We start from the raw sequence: 17,078 nt of genomic DNA, 5'->3' as shown, positions 1-17,078 counted from the left end.
ATAAAGTAGAGGTATATATCCCTTTAAGGTGTATAAAGTGACTAAAACTGTGCCTCCTGTAAGTGTAACTCACCCCAATATCAACTTTTCTTGCAGATAAACTATATAAACTGGGCCTAAGGTTGATATTTTTATGTTACTGTGCATTTTTTATACTTCTATGTGAACTGGAATGAAATTATGAAATGAAAAGTATCGTCTATACACATGCTACCGGCCCTTTTAATGACTTCATGACGCCAAAGTGGCCCCATATAGAAATGAGTTTCACACCCCTGCTCTACGCCTTCCTCTGTGTTGAAACTCCCTGGTTTTCATTTCACATTGCTGGTTTCTTTTGTTGACTTATGCTTCCTGCCTATCTATGTGATTTTCTCTGTATAGCTCAGTTGTTCGTCCAGATTTTTGCTCTAAGTTAATTTTTCTATTCTTTTTCATTACATTTTTCATTTCATTATGCAGCTTCCAAGATCCTGTCTGCATTTTGGTCCTGTAAAAAAACTTACGGTCCATGACACATGCCTATCGTCCCATGCTAAAAATCAATAAACCACCAGCCCAGTTCATAATCTGTTACATGCTACAAACACACCACAGGTTACACAGGTTTCTGATCTGATGAAAGTCTAATAATTTAGACTTCTAGCAAATGTTCATTCACACGTTTCAAGCTGTAAGGGGCTTTCTGAGAGCAGACACCACAAGACTAGGTCTTGTGGTGTCTGCGTGTTGCATTCTGAGCCGGTGTCTGCCTCACCAAATATTTAATTATGGCAACATCTAATGAAAATAAAGCTTCTTGATTCTCGACACAGGGCCTAAACTCTAAAACAAGGTGTCATCCTAATTTTTATTGGTGGCTGTATACTCAATGTTGGGGCGAGTGGGGTCTGAGCTCAGTGGGGTGTTATCCACTAAGCTGACAAGTGGCCATCTGGAGTGTCAGCGAATGTCTGGCAGTATTGTATATTTGAGGTGTGACAGGCTGATGCCTCATTCAGAACCTATTAAAACAATTTCCCCCTGATTTAACAATGGTGAAATCTTTGGAGTCATTGAAAAATACATTAAAAAAAACATTATAGTGTTGTGCTCTCAGCAACCCCGGTTTGCATCCGGGTCATGGCATCAATTTATTTTTTTCTTATTAAAAAGCCATTATACTACTACAGTAATAATGTATATATAAACATACATTTATCAAGCAATCCACAACATTTTTTAGTTTAAACTTAAATTTAGGTTTTTGGATTTAAACATAAAAAAATGTTCAGTTGGAGTTGTCTTGCAGTCGATATTGTACTTTATAAAAATACAGATGCAGTGGTTTTAAACAGAAAATCCAGCCTTCAGTTCAAGCAAAGACGTCTAATTGGACACATTTTTTTTATAACTGTTGTTATGTAACACTTTCAAGCTGTTTTATAACAGCTTGAAGTGATGACATTACACTTGCAGGATGTATTTGACAACATTTTCACATCAAAATGCTCTGAGATCAATGTATTTTTTAGACCAAAGAGCAAAAATCTGCCTCACATAGATGTATATGGGAAGGAGGAAGAGAACAATTGTCTTGTGGGTTTGATTTCAGCTGTCAGGTTGATGTGCTCCTGGGCAAGGGACCCAGGTTGCCGACCGATCTATGACTGTGTGCGCATTAGTGACTGTTAATGGTTGAACTATTCTGTAAAGCGCTTTAAGGTGTCAGTATGACTGGAAAGGCACTATATCAAATCAGCTTGTTACCATCTGTCGGATTTACACAATTTATATCCGTAGGTTGGTTGTTTTAACTTTCAGGGACAAAATGTGGGACATTTAAGTCGGTACACATGTTTCTGTAAAGCACCGGGAATTGTTCTTCCATCAGTGCCAGTCAGAGCCTGTAACCAAAACTACTACAAAATCCATTCATGCAGGAAAGAGTAACCACTTCACGCTGCTATGCCATAAGCTGGTTGAATATGCTTATTATTATTATTAATTATAATTTGGTATTATAATTTAAATAATAAATCATTCAACTCAAAATTTCGCTATAACAAATATAGTTCAAATGGTGGTGATGTTAGCTATAAGCTTATAAGTATTTATACCACTAATGCATTAGTTAACTTGCTGTTATGAACTCATTTATGCAATTTATGCTATGCCATAAGCTGGTTGAATATGCTTATTATTATTATTAATTATAATTTGGTATTATAATTTGAATAATAAATCATTCAACTCAAAATTCCGCTATAACAAATATAGTTCAAATGGTGGTGATGTTAGCTATAAGCTTATAAGTATTTATACCACTAATGCATTAGTTAACTTGCTGTTATGAACTCATTTATGCTGGAATAAATGATCAGGTCGGACTGTTAACCGACCAGGTTTATCCAGCAGGCTGTGAGAACCCCAATGTAACTGCAATTAGAGTTTAAATCCTTATTCCTTATCACCATCCAATGATATTGTCTCTGTATTAATGTCAGATGTTAACTCCAAAGGAGGTTAGCTCTGATTTCTGAATACCCAGGCAACTGTGAATTGGACTGAACACAAAACAATGTCTATTCCGCAGTGGTTGGTTTTATTGAACCAAAAGCAATTCCCTGTTACAGTAATTCTCTGATTCAAACAACTTTGGAATTCTTACTCATTACTAAACTAAAACATGCAAAATATATATGTGGAAATAAAGAACAAAACAAAAATAAACAATGGATTAAAATGAGCGGTTAGCAGATCTTAACTTAACTCAAAGTTGTTTAACACCGCCCTCGAAACATCGGCATTTCACGTATCAGCATTGACAGACAGAACAGCTTCGGGAATCTCACTGGACGCTTTGATGTCTTACACAAAGCTAGTTCAGCTAAGCTACCTACAGTCCAGATACACGTGACCCTCCCAAGATGGCTGCTACGATGACGTATGAGGGGAGGTCCTAATAACGTAACCACGCTTACGCTGATGGGACAATGCCTCGTTTCGAGAGGGGGGGGGGCTAACTAGGAGTTTAAAGCAAAGCCCGCGACTTGAGCTCGGACAAAGAAATTAAACTGATAAGGAGCGAAAAGAGAGAGAGGGGGGAAGCAGGGAAGAAGATGAAAAGAGATAAATCGGTAACCCACGGCGGGGTTATTGATGAATCACAAATCAACACAGCAAATCAATTGTAAAATGCATGCACGTACAAAGAAAATGTTCAGCAAAATAATTCCAACTTCGTCGTGGAATAAAAGCATTAACCAACACCTACAAAGTTCTACGCCTGCCCAGGCACTTCTAAACACCCTGTTGGTGAGACAGAAATAAAAGGGGAGAGTCCGTTACTTTGAGATGCCTCGGGGCTGGTCCGGAGCGCTCCCGAGTGTTGCGGCTTTCTGGATGCGTCTTTACGAGCGCAGTTATCCGCAGGCTGCAGCGGGACCGGGATGGGAAGAAGCTGCTTCGTTTCTTCCTCCGGGTCCACAGTCGCTTTGTTGGCCAGACAAAGCGGGGTCCTCTTCGATCACTGGGAGATATGGCGTCTCTCAGTCTTTTGATCAGAGGGAATTTAAAAGTACTTATTTTAGTCGACCTCCTGTCTGCACAGGGAATAGTTTGGCTTCGAAAAAACTCTCGGTCCAGCGAGGAATTCGAGCACGTGTTGTGGGATCACCCCAACGGAAACAGCTGTGTCTTCTCGGGTTGGCTAAAGCCAGGGAAGAAGGAAGCTCATCGTGTGTGATCGGCTTTTATAGCCATCACTATAGCAACCTTATCTTGATCGGCGGCCATTTTGCCGTGTTGCGTGATGGGAGTTGGTGGCCATTTTGACCATATGAGTTGGTGGCCATTTTGACCACATTGCATCATGGGTAACGTAGTCCGTTACCGCTTTCTGTCACGTCTGAACTGGCACAACATACCCCCCTTTAGCTTTGAAGAGTGGGATGCTGGTCACAGTCTTTAAAGCTACAACCAAGTCCATTCTGGCGTGACGAGAATCCGTTGTGCATGAGTGGAACAACCTAATAGTCTTTCTAGTAGTCCATTGGGATTCATGCAGTTCAGTTCACCATCCAAGAGGAGGAAAAACGAAGCATTCATTGTGCCTGGGTCAGTGACCTAGCCTGGGCAGGACTAAGCTATAGCTAGTCATTTCTATTGGCTAATAAGGCAACAATAAAGTAATAAAAAAAAAGAAATGCAAACTTCACAATCACCATCGTCAATACATTCATTGGTCATCAGGTTTGAACTTTGAACCAAAAAAAGGGAGAGAGGGAAAAGGGGAAAGGAAAGAGACAGCGGTTCGTAGTCTAATCAGCTTATGGCCTTCAAGGAGCTGGTGCTACGAACCTGGGAGCGACAAAGGTGAGGGCGTCAACCCTGGTTTGCAACTGTTTGATCTGCTTGTATGCTGCATACGCCATCGCAGTAGTGATGGCCCATCCAAATACAAGGAGAACCACAATAATGGTCATAATGTGAGTGTCGGTCGACTCTGTAGCTCTGGGGAAGCGAAGCAGAGGGACCGAGCTCAACTCTGATGGAGTGAGACTGAATTTAATCAGCTGCGTGCCTGCGAGTAAAAGCTGTCTTTCAATGCCGACATCAATGCTGAAATTGTATCCCTTAAAGACATCTATTATTTCAATCTCTGATAAATGGGTTGCTTGGGCATACCCAGTGGATGTCTTTGGTTTTGGTACACAAATCCAAATTAGGGACTAAATAAAGTTTGGGGTCAGCATCATGATAGGCCAATATTGAGGGAGTTTGTAGGTGTACGTGGGTCTCACCTTGCCAAAAACCGACATTCAATACTGATTTAAGCCTATACACATTAGCCCTTTCAATGATGGGAAGGTTTAGCATAAATCCTATCTCCAAGTTGTCAGGATTTACAAATATCGGAGTTGCACTACCTAGGCTGTACGCCAGGTGTATTTGTGGTGGTTGCAGTGTTTCACTAGAGGCAGATTTGAGAACCTTTTCGACCAAATCTACTGGTACCAGGTACGGAGGAATCCGTCCTTCAGCAAGGCTATTTATGGATGAGCTAACCTCTCGAGTGAGGTCCTGCATTAAATCTCTAACAACCTGAGTATACATCATGTCATTCTTTACCACTTCTGTGAGCGTTTCCAAAGCAATGCATGGTGTTATGGCTGAGTGTGAAATTATGGACGTGAAGTTATGTATGGACATTTGCTTTGTTAGTGCATGTTTAAAATGTCCTAATTAAACGTGCACTTGTCCTATTTAATGCTATGCATTGTTCTCTTCGGCGGGGGCGGAGTTAGGCTCCCTTCCCTGTGAGGAGAGTTTAGTGGACGGTTTAGTTCGGTTCGAATGAACCCATGTGTACTCTGGACTTTGCACGCTGGCTTCTAGGTTCTTTCGAGGCCACGCGAAAGTCGTTCGGAGACGGTCTTTTAAGTCAGTGATGCACTGGTGTGCCGTGTAGACGGTTGTCACACTGACGTCTTCGGGCTGGTAGATGAGATTCAGGGGAAGTGTCCTTTGTCTTCCTGTCATCATCTGGAAAAGTGTCACCCCTGTGGAGCATGGTGAGGTAGAGCGGACAAGCATTAGGACCAGGGGAAGCTTTGTATCCCGGTCCCTGTCATGGCTGCTGGCATGTTCCTTTGACATGCTGGCCACGGTGCAGTTCATTCGCTCCACCTGTCCGGATGACTGTGGGCGGTAGGTGATGTGGAATTTAACTTCCACGCCCAACATGTTGAAAAGCACGGTCATAATGTTTGACGTTAAATGCGTTCCTCTGTCCGAGTCGATGGACAGGGGAAGGCCCCACCGGCTGAAAACGTGATTTAGCAGCAGGGCTGCTGTAGTGACAGCGGTGTCTTTCGGTGCCGGCAAACATTCAACCCATTCTGTGAAACTGCCTGTTATTGTCAAAAGGTATTTGTTATCTCTTGACGATTTAGGGACTGGACCGATCCAGTCAGTCTGCAAATGTGACCACGGAAATATAACCCCCCTTTGCTGAAGCAGGGCTCGGTTTAGTGGTCGTGTGGGTTGTAACTGGCTGCAGGTTAAGCAGCCTTGTACATACTCCTGGGTGTCCTGGGCCGTTGAAGGCCGGGACGTCACCTGTTGGGGAGTTTTCAGATTAGCTTTGCAGCTTCTGTGTCCTCCTACTGGTGAGTCATGGACGTGTGTCAGTGTGATCCCAAGTTCGTTTGAATCTTTGGGCTGAATGGGCTGAAACTCATAAAACAGCTCCTTAAGTGCTGTTTCCTCTGTTTCAGTGGTCAGTGCATCAGCTTTTTCCAGCTGTTGCATGATTTCTGTTTCAAAGCCAGGGTAGGGCTCAGTGGGTGAGTCCCGGTCCCCTGGTTGATTTGGTGCTGGTTCTGTTGGGTTGGTTGCTATCGCATACACCAACAGATTTCCTTCAGCTTCAAGCGTTGCACCACAAATAGATCCAGCAGGCAAAGCTTCATGTCGCCTGATTTGGATCATGTTGGAAGGAAAAGTAAACACGGTGTCTGGAGAGTCCTGTCTGCCGGTCAAGGATAAGGGCAGGTCTCCGATGACGGGAATGCTCAGCTCAAAGTTGTGGAAAGAGCTTTCGATGAGCACCCCAAGAGGTTTCTTCGCCACCACTTGGATCGGCATGCGAGTTGGATTCTCCACTAAAAGGTAAGCTGAGCGGTTGTTCAGCTCAAGCAGGGGTGTGTCAGAGGATTTGGAAATCGGCTCTGTGGAAGGCAGAAATGGTGCTAAAAGTTCTTTGGGCTCCTCGGAGCATGTCACCTGGTTGATAGGGACGGACAGTCCACTTCCAGAAGTGAGGGGCTTGGGAGTCCCCACTTGGGCCCAAAGATGACCATGATAGCAGTCAATGAGTGGGGCTAACCTGTTCAACAGGTCCTGACCCACAAGAAAAGGTTCTGTGTCCAAAGTACATATGTAGATGGGGTGCACCAGGGTCATGTCACGGAAAGTGATGTCTAACCACGCCCGTTTGGTGATGCATGACTGATCCTGAGTGTAGCTAGTGATGCCCACGTTACAGGTCTCTACCTGGAACGGTTTCCCAAGAGACACCATAGCTCTGGTCACCTCATCAAACAAATCTGAGCACATTAGACTGATCTCGGAACCCGTGTCTAAAAGAGCATTTGCAGTTACACATCCTCCGATAACTGTCGAGCAGTATAAGCGGTGTGCATTTTCATGATGGTTTAGCTCACCTAGAAACCTTAGAAAAGGGGCTTTCTGATCACCTGCTGATGGGATCTTAGAAGGTTGTCGGTGAATTTTCGGTTGGTCCCCCCCCTTAATCAGATAAACTCTGTTAGAAGGGGAAGCCTGTTCCACGCCTAGTCATGCTGGCTGGGGTTTTGGGCCTGGCTTACCTGGAGGGTCGACAGGATTGGATGATGGCTGGTACGGCTGCGGCGCGATCTGACGCACTGTTTCGGCGAGCGACCTGCGAAAAGTCTCCTCCATCTCCTTTCTCATTGACTCCTCTATGCACAGGTTCCAGCCTTTGTGGTCATGTGTGCTTTTCGACCTTTCCGGCCTGTCAGCTTGCTTACCGTATCGAGCTGGATCCGGCCTGTGCCATTTTTGAAACCTCTCACCTTCCATGCTGCCATGCTGACCTCTCCTATCCTGGGAAGCTTTCTTCTGCTGCGGCTCAAAACCATGTTGCTTCTTAGGACCAAATCTAGTTTTAGGTTTGAAGGGAGGCATCTCATGTCCCTCCAGACCTAAACTCTTTTCTGGTTTGGCTCGAATCTGCAGAACCTTTTTATCACTATCGGCTCCTTTGTTGGGCCGGACACGTGTTTCCCATGCCACCTGCGCGTATTTCCTGATTTCCTGCATGGTAAGTTTCTTGGTTCTACAATGCATGGTAACCTCATAACGCACGCTTTCATGAAGATTATGGAGGAACAAAGATTTGAAAGTGTGGTCTTCCTCCAAGCCGGGAGCATTTCGTCCCTGAAGGTAAGCAGCCCGCAAGCGACGGTAGTACGCTTTTGGTGCTTCAGTTCTCTTTTGCTGAATTGCAAAAGCTCCAAGAGTGGCCGGAGCTGGGTCTGTAAACGCCGAATATTCTTCTCTTAAAGCCTGACAAAGAGCTGAATAACGGTCACATGTAGCTGGAGGGAGGCTTTCTATGAAAACATGGACACTTCTGGACGTGGTTTTCCAGATAAGCTTCAACTTTTCTCGAGCTGAGGGGCTATATAAGTCTAGCAGACAGCGCTCTACCTCTCTGAGATAGTCATCAATGGTGGATTCTGTATTGCTAGGATCAAAACGCTCTATGTCTCGGGCCAGGGACTCAAGTTGACGCATCCGCAGTCCCTGTTCAGGGATCGGAGCTGGTCCATCTGAGTCCTCTCCTGACGACTCTTGCCTGTGGTAACCAAGATGGGAGGGAGGCTCCAGTTCTGACCACCTACCTGGCGGAGGCGGCCGTTCGTGGGACGCCGGGGGACCCCCCCTGTCATGAACTCTTGTCTGTGGACGCAGTTCAGAGGAGTGGGGTTCACCTGTGTCCCAGGAACGGTGCTCTCGTCGCCCTGGTGGGGGGAAAAGATCATAGCGAGCCGTGTCAGGGGTCAGGTGGGAAGCAGGTGTTTTCCCATGATTTACATCATGTGGATCAGTCCTGATTGCCACCGTAAGTTGTTTAGGCATTTCTTTCTGTATCACACTGCTATATCTGTCCTGACCTTCGCTTACCCTTCGCTCAGAAGGTGTCTGGGGGCCCAGTTCATCTAATGTCCTCCAGGTGTGATCTCCATGTTTTCCTTTGGAGTTCTCACACTCAGATCCTTCTGTCTGCAAGCTAATGTGATCCTCCTCTCGCTCCTCTGTGGGATGACAGCTGCCCTGAACACTTCTCTGTTCTAGCTCCCTAACTCTTTCCTCAGCTGCGATCCGCATCTCAACCTCTCTGTTACGCAGATCGGTCTCTAGCGTTAACCTTCGGTGGTATAACGCAGTTAATTCACCCAAAACATCTGCTACCAATCTATGTTTAGGTTTGCTCTGGACCTCCTCCACCAATTCCTGAATTCTCCTCTCACAGTCCTTTATGTTAAACTGATTCAGACGGGTTTGTTCGTCCGGTGTCATTTTAAGCAGTGAGCTAATGACATCCTGGGCCTCCATTCCAATGGAATGGTTTGGACCTTCAGCTCCTTTGACTGAAGAACCGCTACTATCCATTCTTTGTCAGCTATGGATAACAACACAACAGGTAACAACCTGTAGTTTAGCTCAGCGCTAAACAACAGACAACAAATAACAACGCTGTATTCTAGCTTAGCACTAGGTAACAACGCATACACTTTAATTTAGCTCAGCGCTAAACAACAACTGCTAACAACAACTGTTAAGTGGCTTCACTTTAACTGTTAACAGCAAACACGCACTATGACTGGCACTTTAACTGCAGTAAGTGGGTTCAAATACGTGCGTTTAATTAGGCTGCGCAGGGGAGAATCAACCCTGCGACTTACAACTCCTTAGTTTTAGGAACGGTTAATATGCTTGTTTAACTTTGAGAAAATTAACTTTGAGTGACATGGACCACTAACCTTTCGGCCAGTAAATAAATGATAAAGCTGTGGCTTTGTTTGTGATGCAAGTTATTTCAGAACAGGTGCTCTACACATGTGTGGAAAATAGCAGTGTCTTGGAGCTTCAGAGGTGGCAAAGAATGACAGTTAAAAACCGCTAAATTGCAACCTTAGTTTCAAAATCACAGCTCAATTTTGACCACTTATGATGAGCAGAAGGGGGATAAGGGAGGAAAGAGAAAAAAAAATGAATAAAATTAAATTAAAAAAGACAAAGGGGCGTAACCGTAAGGTAAGTTTAAAGAAACTGACTTTCAAAACTGTCCCTCCGGGACACTGAGCGATCTAAGCTGTCTTTAAAACCGTGACTGCAACTACCTATCCTGGCCACCAGATGGAGGCAAGGTCTCTCTTTTCAAAGCAGAACACGACACAGACTCTGATTGACAAGTAGCAGACGCTGGCTGCTGTGTATTTCAATCTAGCTGACTTCCAGTCCAGAAATCAATATTCAAACCTCGGGTTAACAACCTCAAACCACCACAAACACGTATATATTTAGTAATGATACCTCCTTAATCATTTATGACTGAATAGTCCTTTTGGCAAGGTGAGCAGTCAAAATGCTGGAATATGGATTGTGTTCATTAAATTCATAAGTTGCTGGTTATTCGATTTAGTCTAAAGGAACGCCAATAAGTAGACTCGCCCACACCGGGAAAAGCCAATTTATGCTATGCCATAAGCTGGTTGAATATGCTTATTATTATTATTAATTATAATTTGGTATTATAATTTGAATAATAAATCATTCAACTCAAAATTCCGCTATAACAAATATAGTTCAAATGGTGGTGATGTTAGCTATAAGCTTATAAGTATTTATACCACTAATGCATTAGTTAACTTGCTGTTATGAACTCATTTATGCTGGAATAAATGATCAGGTCGGACTGTTAACCGACCAGGTTTATCCAGCAGGCTGTGAGAACCCCAATGTAACTGCAATTAGAGTTTAAATCCTTATTCCTTATCACCATCCAATGATATTGTCTCTGTATTAATGTCAGATGTTAACTCCAAAGGAGGTTAGCTCTGATTTCTGAATACCCAGGCAACTGTGAATTGGACTGAACACAAAACAATGTCTATTCCGCAGTGGTTGGTTTTATTGAACCAAAAGCAATTCCCTGTTACAGTAATTCTCTGATTCAAACAACTTTGGAATTCTTACTCATTACTAAACTAAAACATGCAAAATATATATGTGGAAATAAAGAACAAAACAAAAATAAACAATGGATTAAAATGAGCGGTTAGCAGATCTTAACTTAACTCAAAGTTGTTTAACACCGCCCTCGAAACATCGGCATTTCACGTATCAGCATTGACAGACAGAACAGCTTCGGGAATCTCACTGGACGCTTTGATGTCTTACACAAAGCTAGTTCAGCTAAGCTACCTACAGTCCAGATACACGTGACCCTCCCAAGATGGCTGCTACGATGACGTATGAGGGGAGGTCCTAATAACGTAACCACGCTTACGCTGATGGGACAATGCCTCGTTTCGAGAGGGGGGGGGGCTAACTAGGAGTTTAAAGCAAAGCCCGCGACTTGAGCTCGGACAAAGAAATTAAACTGATAAGGAGCGAAAAGAGAGAGAGGGGGGAAGCAGGGAAGAAGATGAAAAGAGATAAATCGGTAACCCACGGCGGGGTTATTGATGAATCACAAATCAACACAGCAAATCAATTGTAAAATGCATGCACGTACAAAGAAAATGTTCAGCAAAATAATTCCAACTTCGTCGTGGAATAAAAGCATTAACCAACACCTACAAAGTTCTACGCCTGCCCAGGCACTTCTAAACACCCTGTTGGTGAGACAGAAATAAAAGGGGAGAGTCCGTTACTTTGAGATGCCTCGGGGCTGGTCCGGAGCGCTCCCGAGTGTTGCGGCTTTCTGGATGCGTCTTTACGAGCGCAGTTATCCGCAGGCTGCAGCGGGACCGGGATGGGAAGAAGCTGCTTCGTTTCTTCCTCCGGGTCCACAGTCGCTTTGTTGGCCAGACAAAGCGGGGTCCTCTTCGATCACTGGGAGATATGGCGTCTCTCAGTCTTTTGATCAGAGGGAATTTAAAAGTACTTATTTTAGTCGACCTCCTGTCTGCACAGGGAATAGTTTGGCTTCGAAAAAACTCTCGGTCCAGCGAGGAATTCGAGCACGTGTTGTGGGATCACCCCAACGGAAACAGCTGTGTCTTCTCGGGTTGGCTAAAGCCAGGGAAGAAGGAAGCTCATCGTGTGTGATCGGCTTTTATAGCCATCACTATAGCAACCTTATCTTGATCGGCGGCCATTTTGCCGTGTTGCGTGATGGGAGTTGGTGGCCATTTTGACCATATGAGTTGGTGGCCATTTTGACCACATTGCATCATGGGTAACGTAGTCCGTTACCGCTTTCTGTCACGTCTGAACTGGCACAACAACGCCTTCACGTTGCTCTCAAACAGAGGAGGATAGCGTGGCTGTTAGCAGGTTTTAGACCGGTGTAAAAAAGCTATTGTGTTCTTTAAAGTGATGTTGAGTCTGATAGCGAGCTGCAGCTGTTGTTAAAAAAACACCTTGATGCCCACTGTTTCCTCTCGGGTATCCCTACATGCAGAGGTCACTACTACCCCTGGTAAAGTATGAAACCGCTACTTACAAAATCCCTTTCTAGTTTGAATTTCTAAAACATGTCCCTGTGCAAGTCTAATTCTGAAAATAAATTTGTTCAACATACTGTATTATAATCAATTTAAAATAAAGAGATGGTTAACAACATGCTTCGATGTAAATATTAAACTCCTGTCTCTAAAATGTTTTACTATATATTATTCAATCATTCGGCCATTGAATTGAGCCTATTACTGTAATTTACATTAGAATAAGGTACAGACAATATTCAACTAGATTTGTGTAAACTGAAAAATCACATTTTTGCCCCGTATGATGTCACTGGTGTTTAAAATTAAGTCAGGATAAGCAATGGACATGTAACAATATATGTCATAAATAGGTCTGAGGTTTTCTCAGGCTGTGAGAGAGCAGATACTTTCAGCAGATAACAGGAAGGCTGAACGGAGTACAGCATAACTTCTTAATTTTTTATTATTTTGAGAGCTCAACATTTGTCATGGATGATACTGGAATTCAAAATGTTGGCAACTTTTCATAAATCTCACTGGGAAAGTAAATATATTGCTTAAAATATATATATATTAAATATATAAATATATACATTTAGGGAATCAGTGTAATAAAGGAATGTAGGACTACGTTAGTACCTCAAAGATGCATTAAAGATAAAATCAACCGTTCTTAATATAACACTTTACTGAAATTTCTCATGAATCAGTTCCAGGCTTTCTTGTCCTGTGAGCTGCTACTGAAATGCCACCTGCAACCCACAGACCCACAGTTTCACATTGACAGCTTTTTAAAGTACTTCAACAGCTGCAGGTTTAAAGCAGCCATAAACCACACGACCTCTGACCAATGTCAGGGTCTAATATTAGTGATTTCCTCCGGCGTTTATTATTCCACAGGGCAGGAAATCTTCATTTTTAGACTAAAGGTGGGAGTGGGGGAAAAAAAGGATGGGGATTTGTAATAAACAGCCCACTAACTTGTTTTTCATATGCAGATGCAAATAAGTTCTGAACATACATGCATTGGTCAGCCTACAGGAGATGGTCTCAGAACGGTTATTTAGTTACAACTAATCAGAGGAATGAAGCCTGTGATAATGGAAATATCAATGAGAGTGGAGCCAGAAGCATTCTGTTCAGATAAAAAAAAGCTAAGAAATTCCTTTTTTGTCCCACAATGGGAAAATTTAGGCATGACAGTGGCAAACACACAGTTACACACTAAAAAAAGATAATCTAACCTAAAGTTAGTTCTAAAGCGATAGAGAATAAACAGAAAGACCAAAATAAAAGTATTGCGTAAGTAAGTATTGCACAATTATTGATAATATGGCATATTTAGATATAAAATATTTATGTTTGAGTTAAACAGAGGAAAAACATTAGCCGATTTACACAACGATGTGAGAAAATATGCAATATGCATAACCGTGCAACATCTCAGAGTAGCTAAGGCGTGTGTAATTTGTGCACCTTAGGATCTGAGAGACTACTGTTAATCAGTTAAGAAATGCAACGCTCATGATTGATTTGAATCGGAGATATTTTGGTTTGATTGGTGTAAACTAAAAAATGCCATTTTTTTCTGTTTAAGACTCAGACATACTTTAATGATTCCAGAGGGAAATTACTTTGCACTGGATCCTGTCAGTGATTGAAGAAGACTCAACAGTGAGCCATTTTCAGAATCAGTCAAGTGATTAAAATAATGCCAGGAGCAGAATGGAGAGGTAAGAAGTTGTCATGTCAAGATAAGGATGTGGTTCATCTAGGCGAGAGAGTGAAACTTTCAGCAGATAACAGGAAGGATGACCAGAGTACAGCAAAGCTGTTGTTTCATCGATTTGAGTTTTCAACCTCTGTCATGGAATATACTGGATTTGGAAAGGTTGGCAGGACTGACATTCCCTAAACTACACACAACTTTTCTAGTAACGCCAACTGCTGAAACAACCCTAACTGCACTAACCCTCAAATTATGACTTGTGCATCTCCACAAATCCACCTAATTTGTGCAATTAAAGCAATCAAAACAATGGCAAAACATTTTTCAATGGATTCATTCGTTGCGATTCACTCGAGCATTTCCAGAAAGCCAAACATTAGCTTCCAGGTCAGTAAAAAGGGAAAACGATTCATGCTTTCAGTTTGAGCGTGTTTTCTTTTTATACAGCACCATAAGTACACACTCTACTCAAAATCACAACTGGGTCAGCGTCAAGATGAATGTTCGTCTTTATGACTCCAATATTAATGAGGAGGGAGTTCATGTTTCACAATGTTTTGCACACAGAAACCGGAGAGAGAATATTCTATTATATATTGTTGTTACATGCTGTAGCTCATCGTTAATGCTAGAGTGACTAGGAAACTCAGAAGAAGAGAGAAAGAGTGTTTTCTTTTACATCCTGCATAAAAATCCTCTTCAACTCACCAACGAGGCTATGTGTACAACATTTAAAAACACAGAACAAGCATTTATTTCTTCTAACTATCTGGCCACGTCCCAGGAAGTTTTCTCTGGCGCACCTCAACAATAACTCCCCTGAAGCTCCAGGCTTTCTGCTGCGATGCGCCGCTCCACGGAGCAGAAACAAACAAGATCCCAGCACACGTGACTGCACAGAGCAAGGTAGAAAACGAGCCAATTTCCTCGCAGCAATTCTGTTTACAGTTTCCATTACAGTCGTCTTTACTGTCCTGCATGCGCTGGAGCCTAAAGAAGTCTCATTTTAACTAGACCGCACAGCTCCTGGGAAGTTACCAGGGTTTGGCAACAAATATGACGGAGCTAAGAGCTGAAGATAAATATTTGAAGGTTAACAAGTCTGCGTGAGCGTCAGATAACACTGGCTTTAATTACAGCTATTACGTGGAGTAGAGAGGTGTGTGCATAATGGTCATCATTCTGCACTCTGCTTCGTATGGTCAAAACATTACAAGCTTAGTAACCACATGATCCAGACAAATGCTCTTGGCTTGTACATCTACAATATAGCCTTTGTTCGACTACACTGTAGCTTAAGCCGCAAGACTGTGAAAATAGGTTCATGCACACGTTAACCTTGTTTTTTTTTAAATACAGTTCTGCTGAAAGAGAATAATAGCAAACGCAATTCTTTGCATATCATTTTTTGTAGAAAGCTTTAAAAGAATTTGCTTCGTTTTTTTAAGGTTGTTCTCCTGGAGTCATAACAGAAGCACCGTTAAGATTAACAACCCAGGCTGGCAGAATCTGACCTCCTGTCCTGCTGAGCCTTGAACGGCACATGCATTACCATAACTATGACAGCAGATGACCATTTCTCGCCCTTCTCCCCACCGCGGGAGTCGCAGCGGCTTTTAAACACAATGCTCTGATTTTTAAATGAACTCGGGACATCATGAAGCCTGCAGCTACCCCCCTCCGGGATGCGCTCTGGGGGGGGGGCTCTTTTTGACTTTGACCACCTCTCACATTAGCAATTCATCATTTGTCTTCCCCAGCATCACAAAACCACCAGTCCCAGCACCAGGAACTGCTTTGTCATTACAACGAAAGAGAGACGGGCCGCATTGTTTTGTCGCCTGCAGGGAACGCTGGGCAATTCAATGGCTACTGACCTCAGCCGTAGGTAAAAAAAATTTTTGCTCAACGCTGGTGTGCTACAGGTATAAAATGGTAGAAAACGTAGGTCCCTTTCACACATCACCTCTACAGCTGGGCCTGAAACGCCCTCTTTGCACATTGGTGTCTCTTATAAAAGCACAGACGAGGAATGGAAGGCTGAAAGTGATCCGCAGTGGAAACGCCTCTCGTCTGGCAATGACAGCAGGCGCAGAGTCAAATTGCCGTGTATGTGTGAAGAAGGGGGGGTGGTACGCGCCGCACACCTCTCTAACCAGCAACACTTTTGGTCAGCCGCAAATTTTAGCTCCCTGCCCGTAGAAACACGCCGATTGGGCTCTGGGTGCCTCTGTTTGGTCTGTGAGGATTACCAGACAGAAACAGCTGTAAAATAACATCGATAGCCCTCTGCACCTACGAAGTTTTAACAAGTGTTTGAAACGGGCGGAGATTCTTGAAGGACCCAAGAGATGGTAGCAAAATACAAAGAAAAAAAAATTAAAAACCATGATAAAATATAGTAAAAAAAAAACTAAAACTGAATCCCATAAAAACTCTTGACCAGTATTACTGATATAGAAGCCTTTATATATTTACATTATGCATAAACAAACATATCGCATATATGATTTGCGCACTTTGTAAAATCACCCTACACACTTCTCCAATCTCGTGATTATGCTATTTTTAATAACTAATACATGTACAGTATTTTTCCCCCAATGTTGTAAATTTGCTTTTTTTATGCTGTTGGTACACCTGAATTTCTTTGCTGTGGGACAATAAACTATCTTTCTAATCTAATCTTAAACTGCATACATTACATAAACTCAAAATGTATCAGCTATTTTGGAGAGTGTTTTCTTATTTCTTTTTCGTCTCTTTTCAAAGGCAAAAAAAAAAAAAAAAAACCACTAAGCAACAAACATAATGTCTTACCTTAATATGTACAAGCGGGCGTTATCTTGTTTTCCACCAGAGAGAAGACAAGCAATAGCTCTCACATAATTTGGAAGTACATTTTAAGCTCTCTGCAGCGTATTCACAGCAGAGTGACTACTATGAGTGACTACGATTTGCACGGAGGAGTTGGAGAACTAGGAGGGGGAGTGACTCTTCATAACCCTAACAGACCCACCCCCCTACACGCTCTCCAGCTGATTCTTTCACACTCTTTCCTCCCTCCCTTATTCTATAATTCCACCCCCCCCCCTAAACTA

The 17,078-nt window shown here is 42.9% G+C and overlaps 1 protein-coding gene across 3 annotated transcripts in view; it reads right to left on the bottom strand.

The window, feature by feature from the left end:
• tiam1b (TIAM Rac1 associated GEF 1b) overlaps positions 1-17,078 on the bottom strand; it is a 75,337-nt gene that overhangs the window by 42,847 nt on the left and 15,412 nt on the right. The window contains exon 1 of one of the 3 annotated variants that reach the window (XM_021325055.2): positions 16,798-16,926. The exons of the other annotated variants lie outside the window; for them this stretch is intronic. The gene's annotated coding sequence lies outside the window, so the exon portion shown is untranslated. Of the gene's footprint in view, positions 1-16,797; positions 16,927-17,078 lie in introns of those variants that run through there. 3 annotated transcript variants of the gene reach the window in all.

The sequence above is a fragment of the Fundulus heteroclitus genome, chromosome 18, assembly GCF_011125445.2.
Source record: "Fundulus heteroclitus isolate FHET01 chromosome 18, MU-UCD_Fhet_4.1, whole genome shotgun sequence".
Classification (NCBI taxonomy): domain Eukaryota; kingdom Metazoa; phylum Chordata; class Actinopteri; order Cyprinodontiformes; family Fundulidae; genus Fundulus; species Fundulus heteroclitus.
This window is presented reverse-complemented; position numbering and strand designations above follow the sequence as displayed.